This window comes from Sycon ciliatum, chromosome 12 (genome assembly GCF_964019385.1).
Source record: "Sycon ciliatum chromosome 12, ocSycCili1.1, whole genome shotgun sequence".
NCBI lineage: Eukaryota > Metazoa > Porifera > Calcarea > Leucosolenida > Sycettidae > Sycon > Sycon ciliatum.
Genome location: NC_088654.1, coordinates 22136551 through 22154801, shown reverse-complemented (window position 1 = coordinate 22154801; position 18251 = coordinate 22136551). Strand labels below are relative to the sequence as shown.

The 18251-nt window shown below is 46.1% G+C and overlaps 1 long non-coding RNA gene across 1 annotated transcript; it reads right to left on the bottom strand.

Moving 5' to 3' along the window:
• Positions 1-10971: 10971 nt before the first annotated feature.
• On the bottom strand, positions 10972-12754 carry LOC135828262 (uncharacterized). The gene is made up of 2 exons (XR_010555611.1): positions 12159-12754; positions 10972-11476 (listed from the first exon to the last, which is right to left on the bottom strand). It is a non-coding gene; the product is annotated as an uncharacterized LOC135828262 (long non-coding RNA).
• Between the last annotated feature and the right edge of the window lie 5497 nt (positions 12755-18251).

Genomic DNA, 18251 nt, shown 5'->3' with positions numbered 1-18251 from the left:
TCCCAATCGAACATGGTTGAACAAGCGGTCACGTGCTCCTGCGTGCACCAGTCACCTGGTCACCGTGCCTGCAGGGTACAACTTACTAGCCTGTTTGACCTTTTTTGGGTGCAGTCCTGTCACTCGAGTTGAACTCGAGTTGAACCTTGGTGTGAAAGTTGTCACCTGCTGGCTCCCACCCGGTTGAAATGGTTGCGCCAGGTACACGTGTACCCGGCTGTCCTACAATCCTGGAGCAGACACTGGTTCAACCATGTTCGATTGGGAATAAAGGAGGAACGCTGCATCGCAGCCTTTTCGGACCAAAACCAGTCGACTCAGCGTCCAAAAGGCTACAACATATGGGCCAATCGCGGTCATCCGTGCTTTTATAAGAACGAAATGGCGCTTTTAGTGACATTTTGCATACAAATCCCCATCTCGTAGGGCGCAGTCACCCAGTTTCGGTGGAAGTGCGCGAGTTCGATTGGGATTCAAGTAGGAAGGGAGCATCTCAGCTTCCTCGGACCATGACCATTCGACTCAGCACCCAGAAGACTACAACTGGTGAAAATTTGATTTTAGGGTATACTTCCCCTTTAATGAACTTTCCCTGTAGAAAGTGGAAACATTTCCTATACGCAGTTCACATTTTTGTCAGTTGGGATTTTTGGAAAGATTAACTGTCCGCTTGATCCACCAGTTATGGACTCCACTGGATATCTTTAACTGTGCCTCAGGACTCAACTAGCCACAAGAAGAACAATGTGATGTGTTGGAGTCTTTCGCTTGCTGAACTGAAGCTGATGAAAAGGATACCACCACCATCTATTCTGTGGACATTTTGGTAGAACTTCACAGGGTTTGGGGGCCAGCTAGCTCTGGGCAAGGAAAGGAATTCGCGTGGCGCTAGACCTCGGGTACAAAATACAAGCTTACTAAAAGGTATAGCACCAGTGTATTGCATCAGTTACGATTTCAACTTCTCGATTTTGCTTCTGCTCTAAAGCTGCGATGCAGCGTTCGGCCCTTATTCCACATCAAAAATGACTGATTGTGCTCATGTGTACACCAGTAACCTGGTCACCGTGCCTGCAGACTAAAACTTTCACACCATGGTTGAACTTGAGTGACAGGAAAATCCCCAAACAGGCTGTAAGTTGTACCCTGCAGGCACAGTGACCAGGTGACTGGTGTACGCATGAGCACGTGACTGATTATTCAATCGTGTTCGATTGGGAATAACGGCCAACCGCTGCACTCCAGCCTTCTCGGACCAAAAAAAACAATCGACTCAGCATCCAAAAGACTACAACATTTGAGTCTATCGTGGTCATCTGCGTTTATAGAAGAAAAAATGGCGCTCTTAGTGAAAATGCATACAAATTCCCATCTAGTAGGGTGCAGTCAGTTATTTTGTTTTAGTGCCTTTCCAATGTTCTATTAGCGCCCCTGGTTCTCAATCTATATGTATTGATGTTCTTCCTCTCCTTTGACTTAAAAAATCTCAGATTTTGAGTTTTTTGCACTCCATAATTTTATTTTACAGCATGTGTAGTGGTAGCCGAGTGGAGGCACGGTGCAATCAACACGAGTTAGCTTTTAATTCAACTTTCTCTCAGGTACACACCTGGAATATATTATAAGTAAAAGAAGAAGCGGCAAATAGAAAGAACTTTCTCCGGTACACACCTGGAGGTTTAACAGCTCTTCCAGTTCGGCTTTGTCGTTGTTATAAATTCTCATGAAAACAGAAATGGCAAGCAGCTTTTATGCAACCGACCCCGTACGCTAACGTACAGGAATACACTAAATATACGTCAGGTAAAGTTACGTACTAGATTGGCAGGGATACTACCCCCTCCCTTCCTACAGATAATCACGCCCTCGTAATTTTCAAAAGTAGGCGAAGAGTTATGGACACAGCGTCAACCGGAATATGGCAAATTATATCGGAAATGATAACGTGTTAGAGTAGACAGAAGAAATGAACTGATAACAAATCATAACCTAGAAGTAGAAGTACACTAGGTTCACACGATCTATCGGGGTCAAAAGGGGAAAGAATGGTCCTCCAAACAGGACGTGAAAGACCAGCCAAATTGCTGCACATCGCGGGCTCAAACTGCCAGGAAATTCACAGTTTCAAAAAAATGCACTGCATCTTGGGAACTTACTCCGGTACACACCTGGAGTGTAAAAGGGCATTATCACACACATTATCCCAGGTTAGTTAGGTAGGCTGTGGCTCGCCATGGTCGGACGCATACCGAACTAAACTGGATTCACACACTCGCGTAAAGGAAGACTGAAGAGAACAGGGAGACTGAAGGAAGACAGGAAAGAAAATGCCATACCTGGAATCAGGGTTAGTAACCACGGCGGCGGCTGGAGCTACGGCGGAGGGCGAGCCAGGTTTTATCTTCATCTTGGTTGAGCCGGTCACTCAGAGCGGCTAGCTCGGCGTCAGACAAATCACCCCCCTCCTCGTCTTGAATCGTGTTCTTCACATTGTCGATAGCATCGCTTGGCGCGACGTAAAGAGTGATGGTCTAGCCAGGAAGAGTGTTGACGAAAATCTGCGTTCCACCACGGAGACGAAGTACCAAGTGAAGAGTGGACTCCTGCTGAATGTTGTAGTCACTCAGGGTTCGGCCATCTGCCAACTGCGTGCCGGCGAAAATCAAACACTGCTGGTCTTGGGGAAAACCCTCCCTGTCTTGGTCAGCAGCCTGCCTGTCGTCGTCCTCATCAGCTTCGCCATCACCACCGGTAGTATAGGTAGCGGGTCGCTTGGAATCGCCATCGGAGTCTCAAGTGTGCCGTGCGGAGAGAAGGGTGATCCACGCTGGCACCCTGACTGTGATGCAGGCTAATAAGCAGGGCCAGGCCCAGGAAGGTAAGAAACATGGTTCTCATCTTGATTCGTCGCACGGAGCTGCAACGGGTTGAGCCATGGGGGTCTGGGGTCGAATCACATCGTTTTATTTAAAAATACACACCGCTGCCACCAATGTAGTGGTAGGCGAGTGGAGGCACGGTGCAATCAACACACTTTTAATTCAACTTTCTCTCAGGTACACACCTGGAATATATTATAAGTAAAAGAAGAAGCGGCGAATAGAAAGAACTTTCTCCGGTAAACACCTGGAGGTTTAACAGCTCTTCTAGTTCGGCTTTGTCGTAATAAATTGTCATGAAAACAGAAATGGCAAGCAGGTTTTATGCAACAGACCCCGTACTCTAACGTACGGGGATACACTAAACATACTCTTGTAGTAGTTGAGCACTCTCATGTGGGGTAGTGCCTTTGCTTTTTGCATTACGCAGAGCTCACTGACTTGTCAGTTTGAGCACTCTGACAAGGTACGTTCGGGCCTGATATAAATCCGGCTTTGGAAATTTTATTTTCATTGCTATCAGGTTCGGCCTCATTTTCTCTGTGCTGCGCTGAGGAGTTCACAAGGAACAAAACAGCACGCTGTCCGCAGATGGAGTATTTTCGCTCCTGCTCTTGTAGTAGTTGAGCACTCTCATGTGGGGTAGTGCCTTTGCTGTTTGCATTACGCAGAGCTCACTGACTTGTCAGTTTGAGCACTCTGGCAAGGTACGTTCGGGCCTGATTTAAATCTGGCTTTGGAAATTTTATTTTCATTGCTATCAGGTTCGGCCTCATTTTCTCTCTGCTGCGCTGAGGAGTTCACAAGGAACAAAACAGCACGCTGTCCGCAGATTGAGTATTTTCGCTCCTGCTCTTGTAGTAGTTGAGCACTCTCATGTGGGGTAGTGCCTTTGCTGTTTGCATTACGCAGAGCTCACTGACTTGTCAGTTTGAGCACTCTGGCAAGGTACGTTCGGGCATAAACTTAAATCTGGCTTTGGAAATTTTATTTTCATTGCTATCAGGCTCGGCCTCATTTTCTCTGTGCTGCGCTAAGGAGTTCAGAAAGAACGAAACAGCATGCTGTCCGCAGATTGAGTAATTGTATTTTCATTATTTTGTTGGTTTGGTGAGACTCCCATGATAGGTATCCATTTACCTCTGGAGAATCCGTAAATAAACAAACTGAAACTGAAACGGAGTCACCCAGTTTTGGTGGAAGTCGCGAGTTCGAGTGGGAATAAAGGAGGAAGGGAGCGTCTCAGGTTCCTCGGATCAAGACCATTCGACTTAGCACCCCGAAGATAACTGGTGAAAAATTGTTTTTAGGCTATACTTCCCTTCTAAAGCTCATAGCTGTACTGGTGAGGCCTATATGGCCGAAACAGCTTGCTGTCTACAGCATTGGGTAGGACAGTGACTGCATAATGGGAATCCAACTACACTCTCTATACTGATGGGGCCTTTATGGCTGAAACAGCTTGCTGTCTACAACATTGGGTAGGACAGTGACTGCATACTGGGAATCCAACTACATTATTTGTTGACGCCTAGGGGCATACCATCCGACTGTTTCAGGATTTAGACTGCATACTGGATTCCCGACTGCCTACCGAGTCCAACACATATACACCAAGAAGCTGCCTACCTGTGCACACTGAGTGACAGATGGCTCACAAACACGGCCGCCATTGAGAGAGCGTTTCATTGCAGTCCTGTATCCTGGAATACACTCTCCCATGACCACATGGTCATGGGAAGCGAACAAAGAGAGAAATACAGAACATTAGGATTACGTAATACCAAAAAAAGCATTACACTCATTCAGCTGAAAAGGACATCTGCAACTAATAGGTCATGCACAAAAGTAAGTGAACTACAGGGAAAGTACACAAGAGAGATAGCACAGGATGTCACAGCCACAATGGATCATGGCGAACATTGAGATGGCAGAATTTAGTTGCACTATTTGTTGCTTTGAAGCCAGGATTCACTACTATCTCAGATGGCGAAAAAATTCTATTACCACAGAGTTATTGCCCATACAGCTCATGCAGGTACCAAGTTTCCCTTTTTCTTACGAATATTCCTATGTAAATCAATTAGTTCAGATTGCAATTTTAGCCATAGTTCTTATTAACTTTAACAGTATTTAACTGTATGGTTAGTTCGAATAGCAGTTTTAGCAACTAAATTTAATATGGATTAGGTCAGCTCCAGCGAATCTATCTGCTGGAAATCAGCAGCATTTACTTCACTGTTTGGCGTAGATTGTAGTTTTAGGTTCAGGTTTTGTTTCTGCCGAAGATCAGCACCATTTTCAACTTATCAGCTCAGTTTATAAAAGAATTAGTTTATTACATTCAGATATAACTGTTCACTGGTTCACTGGCAGTACAGGCACTCTCAATATTAGATTTAGAAATTAGTCAGTTTAGTAACGATTATTGGAAAATCATGAAAAGCAGATAAAGAAAAGCATAAAATGATAGAAAAGCGAACATTGAGTACATTTTACAGGTTCCTAATTTCGGTTGATCTATGTCATTATCCTAACTACTGTCATGCACCTGGAAATCCGGTCGTAGGTCAAGCGGTCCCAGGACGCTGGCCATGAAGCCGTGAGTACGCATATGAACAACACAATTATACACTGCATGCAACGTTCTGTACGCACTGAGGGCGCCGGCCCTGGTCATTCGACCGGATTTCCATGAGCACGACAGGAGATACGGAACCATAAACACCAAGCAATAGCAGGCGGAATCATACCCCCCCCCCCCCCCCCCACAAGACCCCACAAGACCTACATAAGGTGTATGGACAGATAGCTCCCAAGGTGGTGGAACAAACGCCACAAGTGTTCTGAAACAGCGCCACGATATATTCGAACATATCTTTTTTTTATGCGAGGCAATACCAGCAGTGCGAAGTGCGTTGTAAGAGCGCACATCCTGTGCTATCTTCCCAAATGGAAACTAGATAAGCTTGAGTGGAAACTCATAAAGCTACGGCTTCATGGCCCAGATCCTATTTGGTGTCGATGCCAGAAACGCATAATGCAGCTACGAAGGAGCAGTGAAAACACGGACAAAGGCATTGTAGTAAAACTGATCCAACATGGGCACTGTACCTGAAGGAAAGGAGAGCACCTCTTCCAGCGATGGATATATTGAGCTCCAAAGGTGCTGGCCGCAAACCATCCGGACGGTACGAGAGTGTAACAGGTGTTTGTGAACGACACGATGATACGAGTGGCGCGCCCGCAGGGCAATCCCAGTGTCCGCAATAGCTAGCGGTACACAGCAACATGTTTTCCTACAAAACAACAGAAATAACGCTTGTTAGTAGATAATCGTGTGCTTGTTGAACTGCTAGTTGGCAAGATTGAGGGAGAAAGTGGAGATGCATCCTATTCACGATTCAATAAGGTGGTCAACTAGGACACCAGAATCCCCTAACGACATCATAAGAGGGATAGTCAACAAAGGAAATTCTTACCTCGTGGGAAATATAAAAAGATGCAGCCAGAAGTTTGCCGCCGTCACACTGCGCATGCGCACCGAGCCTCTTGATAAACTCCTTTTTTGAGTCCTTGGCTGCAAAGAAACAGAGAAAGACAACAGAAGACAACGCTGAATCAGCACAGTGTAGTGTTTCAATTTTTCAGCGGACCCACACGAAGAAGCCACATATTGTTATGCGGGCAGGAGTGTTCCTATAGCGTAAAGAAGGTTGGCGAAGAATACGGAACACGTGGTGAAAGAGATGAAGGCCAAAAATTACCTCCTTTGCTTCCCGTGGTGCTCCAGTTGAGAACCCTGCCCACGATAGTCGGAATCCTTCAAAAATAATCCTCTCGACTACATCTTATCTTTGCTCTGTACACACCTATCAAATGCTGGCCGGATTTACAGTGTCTCGGATTAGCCTCAAAGAAAGCAAACGGAGAAGAAGGACATTACGTGCTTCCTTCCAAACAACAACAATGAAGAATGAAACATGTTCTTGATCTACAAGGAACGCGTTAGCTGATTGAGCACGGCCTCGCTTGCAATCGGATGCTGCTGCCAGCATTCTTCGAGCGTGAACTTTGACCTCACACCATACGATTCTCGGAAGCCGTCCAACGGCCCTTGCTCATTGCAGTCGAGCAGTGCTAGCCGCGTGGTCTACCAGTAACAGTACAACCGCTTCGTCGTGTAAAGTGCTCGCTAATGCATGGGGAAGGACATCGCGGTCTGGTGTGAACTTTGAAATGGGCCAATCAGCTACTGACACGTCGTTAGCACGTGGCACGGTGACTACTGTACAGAGCTAGAGAATTCCACCAGACAACAACAATCACCTGGTTGGGAAGTAGTTGCTCGTCTGCTAGCATTAAATGCAGCCTAGCCTACGGACACTCAAACTAGTAGCACTACTGTAGACGTAGATCTACTCAGAAGATTCTACTTTCTAGACGGCGCGAACAGCAGGCAGTGCGCCAGCAGATTCGGTTCAGACAGACGTCCGTAGATCTCCACACCTCGAGCGATGCGACCCGATCGACCGAGCCGCAATCGCTGGCTCATAGAAACGCAAACCACGCAGGGGTCCGCTAGCACACGAAGGAACGAAAATCAGTCGTGATCTGCTCTCGAAGAAGGAACACTAATGCAATACATTATGATGTGTATTATGTTTATGGAGACGTCGACGAGTCCATCAAAACTCGCCTCATCGTCGATACATCCACAGACTATCACAAACAACCATGCCATGAGCTTTGCAGCTCATACGCTAGACTTCCTAAACTGCTCGGCCATACCTGCGAAACTAGGATATTCCGAATTCGGCGGTTATATCCGAAAAAAAGATAGCTGCTCCACAGGTTGAACTCGCGCTTCCGATACTTCACTGACTTACGACTTCCGTCTGAAGTAGATCTACACGAGAAGCGTGTCGAACCTTCCAATCGGTAAACCGGAAACAACCACCACTCCTGCTCAATACACAATGTTTTAGGGATTCATCCCTCATCACCTCAGCTTGACCGAGTTACAGTAAACTGATGAAATGTGTGAAATGTGTGCAGTGCAGGAGTGTCACAACTTGTATCACTCCAGTAGGTCAAATATCACATCATGTATAATGTTGGAATACCAGCTAAATCCTCACACTACTACAGTGACACTCCGCTTGCAGCCGACAAACACCTGTAGTCCTTGTATTTGCCTCGTTGCAGAATGCAGAATAATATGCTAGTAAACCCGCATTGGAACCATGGTCACGAACCATAGGCATTGCAGCATAATTCTTGATTGGGTCTCTGTTCCCATACTCGGTACATCAACTGACACGGAGGTCGGTAAGAATGATTTTTTGGCAAGTTTGTTCCTCAGCTTCCCACTTGTACCTAGTTGAACTCGTGCAAAGAAAAAGCCCTGGTCCGTCCGGACAAGAATTACTACACATTCAAGGTGACATTCGTCGAATCGAAGGCGCCTTGCGCCTTCTAACATTGTGCATTATAGCGTGTAGCAAGTGTGATCGTGATAGGATGGATTGGTGTGGTCTCCTAACCGTACAAGACCAACGAAGAGGCTCTTGAAAAGAGTCCCCCCCCCCCCCCCAGGTAAATTAGTTGATGGAAACAAAAGGTTCCTTGGATAACTTTCAGACTTAGCGGTGGAGAGCAACACAAATCTAAAGCTGGAGCCGATGTTTGACAGGGACAACCTGCCTCATGTGTGTAACATCAAATGGCCAAATCTCGAAAATATTGTGGTAGATCTACTCATTCATGTACTGGTACATGTATACAATGTACACGGGTAGAGGCGTGGCAGCTGTGGCTTCGCCTTTGTATGCCGGTAGGCCATTTGGGTAACGGTTTCTTGTCAAGCTTTTGTGTTCATACTGTACATTTCAATTGAAAATTCTATTATTTGCCGAATTTTGGTTGTCTTTTTGTCTTGGTTCTTACTTTTCTTCATGGTTTCGCGTGATTGGCGTTGTGAATAAACCCGTTCTCAGCTACATGAATACGTAAACCACTACACATATGTGTTGGCCTACTGGCTGTGGAGTGTAGAGTTGTTCCCCTCTCAACAGAGTCCTCTCTGAGCGTCCTTGCACTATATACGGGCAAAACGCCTTGGAGTTGCAACGTGTAGATCTACGTGTCAATTTTTCACTGTGCCTGGGTGCGCTAGCATCGCAAACGGTCCCTGACCACCAGTCCACCACCCAGGTTATGTACTTTTGCTGGCACTATGCAATATTCTTATTTCCGATATTTCTTACACGCGATAAATCAAATGTGACATATCATAATTATTATGCATGTGCGCAGAGGTAGGAAGTAGGGCTCAAACGGTTAGTGCGATTAATTAATGCAACCGGTTAAGAAGAATTAACGGTTAACCGATAAAGATAACGGTTACGCAGTAACTTTTCAGTCAATTTTTCAAGTATCAGGTCGTTGCAAAGTATGCACTTTCGCAGGCTGTCGCACGCGTACGCAATTTCTGGGCTGTCAACTCGGTCATATCTGGTCTCTTCGTGTGAGAGTATGTATGAATAAGCATTCAAGAGCATTCAAGAGAATATACATGTGTGCGTTGTACTGAATAAGGTACATTTTTGAATAAGTATAGTCAAATATACGGTTAAAAAAGAGTTAAAAACTCGTTTCCATATGTCCTTTTCCTTTCTACTTTAAAGGGGCACTCCGGCTTCATTTTTGACGCCGAGTTTTCGATGCCAAGACGAAGGTTGGTGAAAGAGAAGACCATTCGAACAAGAACGAGTCTCCAGAAGCGATCGAATCGAGCAGGAAGACGACTTTTGAATTTCGGCCGAGCGAGCGCTGATTACGTAATGAGGGATTAGCTTGCCAGTGGAAATGCATCTGCGCACATACATTTCACATACTTTTTGGCCAATTTTCAATCGAAGAGGAGGTTGTTTTCTATGTTCTCTCAACGTCGTGAGCGATCCCGTCTTCTATACCCTTCCAGGTACCCTGAAGGTCCTCCAGAGGAGAATTTATCTCCAGCAAAGCGTTGTTGATCCGCTAAATTCGTCTCGAGACATATTCACCCAGTGCAGTGCTGACAAATGTGGAATGTTGAATCTGTGATAATTGTCGACGATGGACAGAAAGGTTGATAGCCGCTGTCGCAGGGAAAGTGAAGCTGCTGAAAGTAACAACGGGGAGCTTGTTAGCATCACTTGATCAAAGCAGCTAGACGGAATCGGGGAGTACTGACTATTTGTCTCGCCCTCAGTTTAGTGAATTTTATAATCAGAAATTTTTTCGATCAGGATCCCTTCTAGAAGATGTGTAGTACAGGTGATTTCTGAACTTGACGATACGGAGACCGACCAGTAGACCTACCAACAACGTGTACCTGCAGGAAATTCACCCAAGGCTATTGCTAATGCTATCCTCTTCAGTGGCTGTTGTTTTTTTAGTAAAAATATGTTCACTTCTCTCAACATATTCCTGCATGGCAGCAAGAAGGTGCGCTATGGAATTCCGAGTCAACGCCACAATCTTCGCCCAGCTGTGGATGAAGCATGGTCAAGTCTTGGCAGTACATATACTTGAACCAGATGAGAAATTGAAGTTCATTTGTGATGTGAAGTTTGACAGCCCCAGTGACCGAGTCAAGCGTTGTCTTTTGCCGTGGCACAAATTGTTGAAGAATCCGAGATGTTCTTGGAATTATGCACATGGATACTACCAGAAATAATGGTGGCATGAACCATTGTGGAATGGGACAGCTCATGGAGAATACTGGAATAGCTCAAGTATCTCTAGGCGATTGTAAATCCTGTTCTGGCTGATAGCTTCGGCCTGCTGTGCCCGTCCATGTACAATGATGGGAACATGCATTTCTGTTTTCTACATATTTGCTATCTACTGTACTGTGGTATTACAGTTGCAGGTCCCTTATATAGAAATATGTTCACCCCCCCCCCCCCCCACATACCCACATAAATATGAACTAACAATTTCACTGTTGGACTCGCCGGTGGCTAGAGAGCAAAGGATTAATTTATAGCAAAGAAAAGGACCAGGGAACTACAAGTTACGCTATAATGTCCACGAACTATTTCACTGTATTTGAAATAATTTTGTTTGATACCCTGAGAACTCTGAAACTTTGCAGCACTGTGGATTATATGTGGATACAACATTTATGGAAGGAACACATAGTTCAAATAATTATAGCACTGTTGAGATTGTGAGCACATTCCAATCAGTACTCTACATATTTATAAGCGGTGGCAATCGTTAGGAATAGGTCGTGAGTTGTCAGAGTGCTCTAGTATATGAGAGAATGTTTTGTTTGTCTAATCGACGGCTCGTTTGAAGCCAGAGTTGTTTGAACTTGCTTCAGTCGACTTGATTCTAGACAGTAGTCGAAGGAGTACTATGAAGTATACACCAGGCGTAGTCTGTAAGGTATCTCATGAGAATTCTGTCGGTACACATCAGGTATCAGCTTGCAAAGATGGCTCCTCTCTGTTTCTTGAAAGCCTGTATAGTTGGACTGTGGCTCCAGCGATTCCCTTCTCAGAGCAGGTACCATACCCAATACGGTCAATGCATATTGGACAAACCTGTGTGCACAACAGAAATAGTGGAGAGAAATCTCTCAGCTCATGAACACATCAGTGAAGTTTGAACTGCCGTTGTTTGTGGCCATCAGTATAAACCTATCGACTATAAGAATAATGTGCAAAAAAACCTCTATAACTACAGCTGGGGCCATGGAATTATGAAGCATCTAACTTAGGGAACTGCCAATTCTGGTCGGAGTTGCGTTCGAGGCCTGCAATTCATGATGGCTATTGTATGTTGCATTGACCAGAGATCATATAAAACTTCCATGCCACATTGAAACACGCACTACTTTCGAGTACTTTGGTATCCCCCACCAAATGGGCATTCGTTCCCGGGGTGGCAGGCGTCACCATTCGTTATGCCTGGATCAGATTTCATTGACCCCAACTGTCATGAAGAATCATTTTTACTTCGACTGGATTTCAGTACAAGTTAGTTGTAGAACTGCAGAATAAATTTTGTTGTATTTGGGCAACCATTTCTCTACAAACGCTCTATTTGGAAAAGAATTTTTTTAATAAAATACATGTCCAAATTCCACATTTACCCAAATCGGAATACTTGATCACGTATTCAGTCCTACACGGAATGTTTAGAAAACGCCAGGGAATAGGAATTTGCTAACGAGAACTCCAGGCCAGGGTACTAGCATACGAACAAAACAAGATAAAAACTCACCAGTATACTTGTAGTAATTCATGTCGGTGTAATATTCACGATAAGCAACGAGGCACCCTCCGATTTGGTCAAGCTGCTTTGAAGTCTGGTTGTTCAGGTGATACAAACGGGCTCCCTGTTGTTACTTCCAGCAGCTTCACTCTCCCTGCGACAGCGGCTATCAGCCTCTCTCTCCATCGTCGACAATTATCACAGATTCAACATTCTACATTTATCAGCACTGCACTGGGTGAATATGTCTCGAGACGAATTTAGCGGATCAACAACGCTTTGATGGAGATAAATTCTCCTCTGGAGGACCTTCAGGGTACCTGGAAGGGTATAGAAGACGGGATCGCTCACGGCGTTGGGAGAACATAGCAAACAACCTCTTCTTCGATTGAAAATTGGCCAAAAAGTGTGTGAAATGTATGTGCGCAGATGCATTTCCACTGGCAAGCTAATCCCTCATTACGTCATCAGCGCTCGCTCGGCCGAAATTCAAAAGTCGTCTTCCTGCTCGACTCGATCGCTTCTGGAGACTCGTTCTTGTTCGAGGTGTCTTCTCTTTCACCTACCTTCGTCTTGGCATCGAAAACTCGGCGTCGAAAATGAAGCCGGAGTGCCCCTTTAAAAAAAGAGTCCGCAGGATTGCCGGGGCTTATAGGTTATAACCGTTAAACCGATCGTTAGCTTAGCAGTTAAAGGGGAAGTGCATCGATTTTTCAAGTAGGGCTCAGATGAAAGACAATTGGATATCGGTTCCGATGGTATATCTCTCGCTTGCGTACGGCAAGGGAAACTATCGCCGATTTCCCGATCCCGTTTCCATGGCGACTACAGGTGATGACGCACATTCTGCTTAGCTCCGTGAGAGAGAAGGTCGATCACTGCAGAATTGTGTCATTTTCAGTTGTCTTCTTGTATTCACGAAGTGAAAGAAGTACTGTGTTCAATGCTGTTAGTGCCGTGAACTGTTTATTAGTAGTCCTCTCCGTTGTGTACTGGGACGTGACACCGACAGGGGAAAGCTGGAGTGCGGAGACGTTAGCTGGCAAGCGAAAATCGTGACGAACCAAGTACTGAAATCTTGGTTGGGACAAATCAAACGTTCAGCATTTACCTCAACCAAGGACCATGCCATTTGCTCTTTCCACTTCCTGAAGATGGATGCGCTGCCTGCTGGAGACTCTCCTATCTCTCGTAACATCTTCTGAAGCCAGGTGAGACGACGAGTAGAGGAGATTAGCGAACGAAATAATGTCGTATGTTTTGAAATTTTTGCTGAACATATCTCAGGAGAGATGGCATGTATGAACTTAGTCCATGTGAACTCAATCAGCTCATGAACTAACCCATGAACAAATGCTTTCATTGCAGACGTGCATGTGTCTATCCAATCTACACGTAGAGATCATTCCATGCCCTCAGTGAATGGCCTATTTATATATTATTTGTCCATACACTTCATCTGCATGTTGTCTCTATGGAGAAGGGTATTGTTCATTTCATATGAAGAAGTTCGGGCAATAGATGCTTTCCTCTGGTACAATTCTGTTGACCTGATGTTCTTTCTAGCTTCATGGGTAGCTTAGGTGAGGTACCATCACCATCATGTTTACATGAGGGTCGAACACTGCACCGTTCTTTGTTGTGACATGACGTAAGTTATTGTAAGTGCTCGCAGACTCCATACGTTCCAGCAACACCTAGCATGGTTTCCCGTGAACGTTGTGGGTGAACAAATTCCTGTCCAACATATTTACACAGACATGCCAGCACACACCATGCACCATACACCATACACACACTTGCCCTGCCCTGTCGAGTCACTGCCACGTGGGCCCGGAGGGGCAGTGGAGAGAGAATGGGAGAACGCCGCCCCATGGCACCCGGGACACAAAAACAAGAGTTTGTCTATGTAGGGAGCAACACACATACATACATACACACACACACACACACACACACACACACACACACACACAAAATGAAAGTTCGGGTCATCTGCCACGAGACTGACGTACGGCCGCGGAGAGCTTCAGCAGCGGTGTCTATTCCTGCCCTGGACCGAACGGAAGCAGCGGTCGCAGGACACACAGTATTCACTACAACACGGCTCCACTGTCGTTGGGGGCTGAGCCACACACTTGGGACGGGCAAGAACGCCATAGCTAAGAAAGCAACGGCCACAGCGATCACACTGGCATGCTCCACGCTGCTCCTGCACACACTCTCTCTCGCACACACACACACATACACACACACACACACGTGCACACATACTGCAAGAAAGATAGAGAGCATGAGTGTCAGATTCTTGCATAGGAAGTGTTTATCAGCACACACTTATACATGCACATGCAGGCACTCAACGACCAACTATGCACCATGTCGTATGTTCGTCAAACATAAGATTGCAATACCAAAGAACAACATAAACAAGATCACTTACTTCGTTCTCCTCCAAGTGTGTCCTCCCCAGCCAGGCCGTCTCCTGCATTTCCCTAGGCGGAATGTAGCCTACGAAATGGTTTCTCTAGACTAGGAGAAGATGCTTGGTATTCGCCATCTCTCCTGAGAAATGTTCAGCAAAAATTTCAAAACATACGACATTATTTCGTTCGCTAATCTCCGCTACTCGTCGTCTCACCTGGCTTCAGAAGATGTTACGAGAGATAGGAGAGTCTCCAGCAGGCAGCGCATCCATCTTCAGGAAGTGGAAAGAGCAAACGGCATGGTCCTTGGTTGAGGTAAATGCTGAACGTTTGATTTGTCCCAACCAAGATTTCAGCACTTGGTTCGTCACGATTTTCGCTTGCCAGCTAACGTCTCCGCACTCCAGCTTTCCCCTGTCGGTGTCACGTCCCAGTACACAACGGAGAGGACTACTAATAAACAGTTCACGGCACTAACAGCAGTGAACACAGTACTTCTTTCACTTCGTGAATACAAGAAGACAACTGAAAATGACACAATTCTGCAGTGATCGACCTTCTAATTCTCTCTCACGGAGCTAAGCAGAATGTGCGTCATCACCTGTAGTCGCCATGGAAACGGGATCGGGAAATCGGCGATATGGCAAGTTTCCCTTGCCGTACGCAAGCGAGAGATATACCATCGGAACCGATATCCAATGGACCGTATGCGTGTTAAAACAAAATGGCGTCACGATTTATTGAAAGTGGTATAGTTGGTGGAACGAGTGTTCAAACCCATTTGAACTTCATACTGTTCGTCTTCTTTTTGACATGCTCTCTTTCCATCGTCCTTAGCTTTTGTTTGTTGAGAGCTGTTTTGGCTTTCTCCTATACCTCTGGGGGATGCCAAGTGATGGTTTTGAGAGGCTGGTGATGGCTGTGAGCGAGAGTTTGCCGATCGGCGTCGTCCTCGCTATAGCGATGAAAATACTAGTTACTGCGCACCTGGCACATATCACAACACGTCGGAGCGTCCAGGAGCAAAGGAATCTTGGGTTTTCACTGGAATCTAGTTCCTCCAGCATCGTGTAGCCCACCGTCGGTGAATGGCGGTCCAGAAAGGTCGAAACTGGTCTTCTGCAGCATCTCGCAGTCCTGCGAGGCACACTGAATACGCCTGTCATGTATTCTACAAATAAAAATCACGAAGTAGTGGACTTTACAGTGATGAGTCTATCCTGTATGCTGCAAAAGACGCAGGAAATGTGACTGGTGTCCGTACACTGGACGCCAATATCATCCCAGTCTTCTCCTGCAGGATCTGCTTGACATTGACATACCGGTATGCAGTGGGTCGACATTGGCCTGGTTTGGCAGCTATCTGCCTGGGTGGATGTAGCAGGTTTGCATTGGCGCGTCGTCCAGTCCGACATTTTCTTGTAACTGTGGAGTACCGGCAGGGTCTGAGAGGTTGCTCGTGCTGTGAACACATCTCTACTGCCTGTCTCGTCCTGGAAGTGCCGTCTCGCCGCTTCCTTGCTCTACAGTCACGCCGTTATTTCGCTTTGTTTCGTGGTGCAGCTCAAAACCTGCCCAAACAACCGTGAGCTCGCAACATGGTATGGACAAATTGCACCACTCATGCTGGTTAACTAAAACCGGGATAGTCGAGTAAGCGAGTTCACTCCCTGGGCCATGGCAAGATCTGTTCAGCGCGGGCTATTCCAACCTCCAAGTGCATAGTCACCGATCGATCCATGTGATGGTGGTTGACCTACAAAGAGCCAAGGTCTACGAGTACTACTATTGGATGCTGTCTACATGCAGTCAACAAAATCAAAGTACCTCAGTATGCCCCAGAACAGGGCATGTGCATCTATAGCATGACACAACAGGGGTTCTGGCGGCACCTGTCAAACAAGCAGTAGCGACTAGTGCCAGCTACCTATTGGAGGCTAGCCGCTACAGTCTGTCACTGGAGATAATTATTATGTTCACTGTTTAGACTGAGCACAATCAATGATGCCCAATCAATCTGCCCAATGTGTGTTCTGTTCCACCTAATTATAACGTCCCATCGCATCAACCCTACTACACCCACATGTCGTCACTCTAGCACGACTTGTGTTATTATTGTTTATTTTGATTCGCACGATAAATAGAGCACAATAAACGTTAACTTGACCGAAGGTTAAAGGCGACTGCAGATAGAGGAACACATCGAGGTACAGGTGCCGGCATCAATACAGTATCAGAGAGGTACGCAGAAAAAACTCTCGTAAGCCCAAGGGGAAGTGGTTGATGAGGGATGAATGCACTCTCCACGCTCGTCTACACTGTTCGTGGAAATGCACACATACATACAATAATATACAACATAGCAATAGCATGCACAGAACCGAACAATTTCATGTTCACACATGCAAGCACAGACCTGAACATTAGTACCAAAAGCCGATACAGACAATATCCCCATACACACAGACGCACACACACACAACGTCACATGTATGCGCCCGTGGCGAGAAAAGCACGCAGATCTAAAAATGCACTGGATGTGAACCCACAGATTTTCTCTAATAGCAATGATAGCAGATCTGATTCTGAATGAAACACACACACACAATACAATTATTGAATGCCCATCCGCAGATGATGGCAGGTCCTGAAAGGACAGGCAGTGTTCCAGTGATGGGGAACAGAACTTCGAGTGGCGAGTGAGGTATACACACACACGTGCGTGCGCGGGCACACACCAAAGTATGAAGAAATAGAATCGACATCGTAGTATTCATTGGTTGGGGAATGGAAAGGAAAATAAAACATTGCTGTAGGTTATTGTTGTAAGGACACTGGGAGCACAACAGAAAGGTAAGCAACTTGCTTTGAAGCAAAGAAAGTTATTATTCCACGGATCTCAGAAGGAAGGAACGTTCCAGAATGCTGCACTGGCAACAGGCGGCCTGCATGTGCGCGGCCCCTGCAGTCGGTCCAGCTGCCGGCCTTGCAGTGCTGAAAAGAATGTGCAGTGCAGCATGTCACATAGTATCGCAGCCTGGACAAATAGACGCTGGGAAGTCCTAGTTATGTGCTCACCTACACCACGATGCACCAATCTTCTGAGCTACTTTGGCAACAATTTTGTCCACTTGAGACTCCCATGGGCTGAGCCAGTTGTTGAGGGCTGCATCAAGGTGGACGGCAATGACCGCTGATGGCAAGGCAATCCATGACACACAGTCACTAGGGCATCGTCAACATGGCGCTGAGGCTGGATGAATAAAATCAACCTTTAGGCTGCCGCGGGATTGACAACGAGGCCGCTGTCTCGAAGCTAGTCAGTCAGCCTGGTCACCGCCATTGACGGACCAGTCGCCACCGCCAGCAGTGGCGGTAGGTTGTGACAAGTATGGTGCAATATTGTCAGCAAATTCAGTACTCAGGATAAGATGAGTGACAAAGGGAACGTTGTGTTTGATAATATTGAAGTGAACAGGGATGATCACAAACCCTGCGCGTACTCCACCGTGAGTTACAAGAAAATTCCGGACTGGACGACGAGCAAACACCAACCTGCTACATCCAACCAGGCAGATACTATAACGATAGCTGCCAAACCAGGTCAATGCCGACCTACTGCATAATGTCAATGTCAAACAGATCCTGCAGGAGAAGACTGGGGTGTTGGCATCCA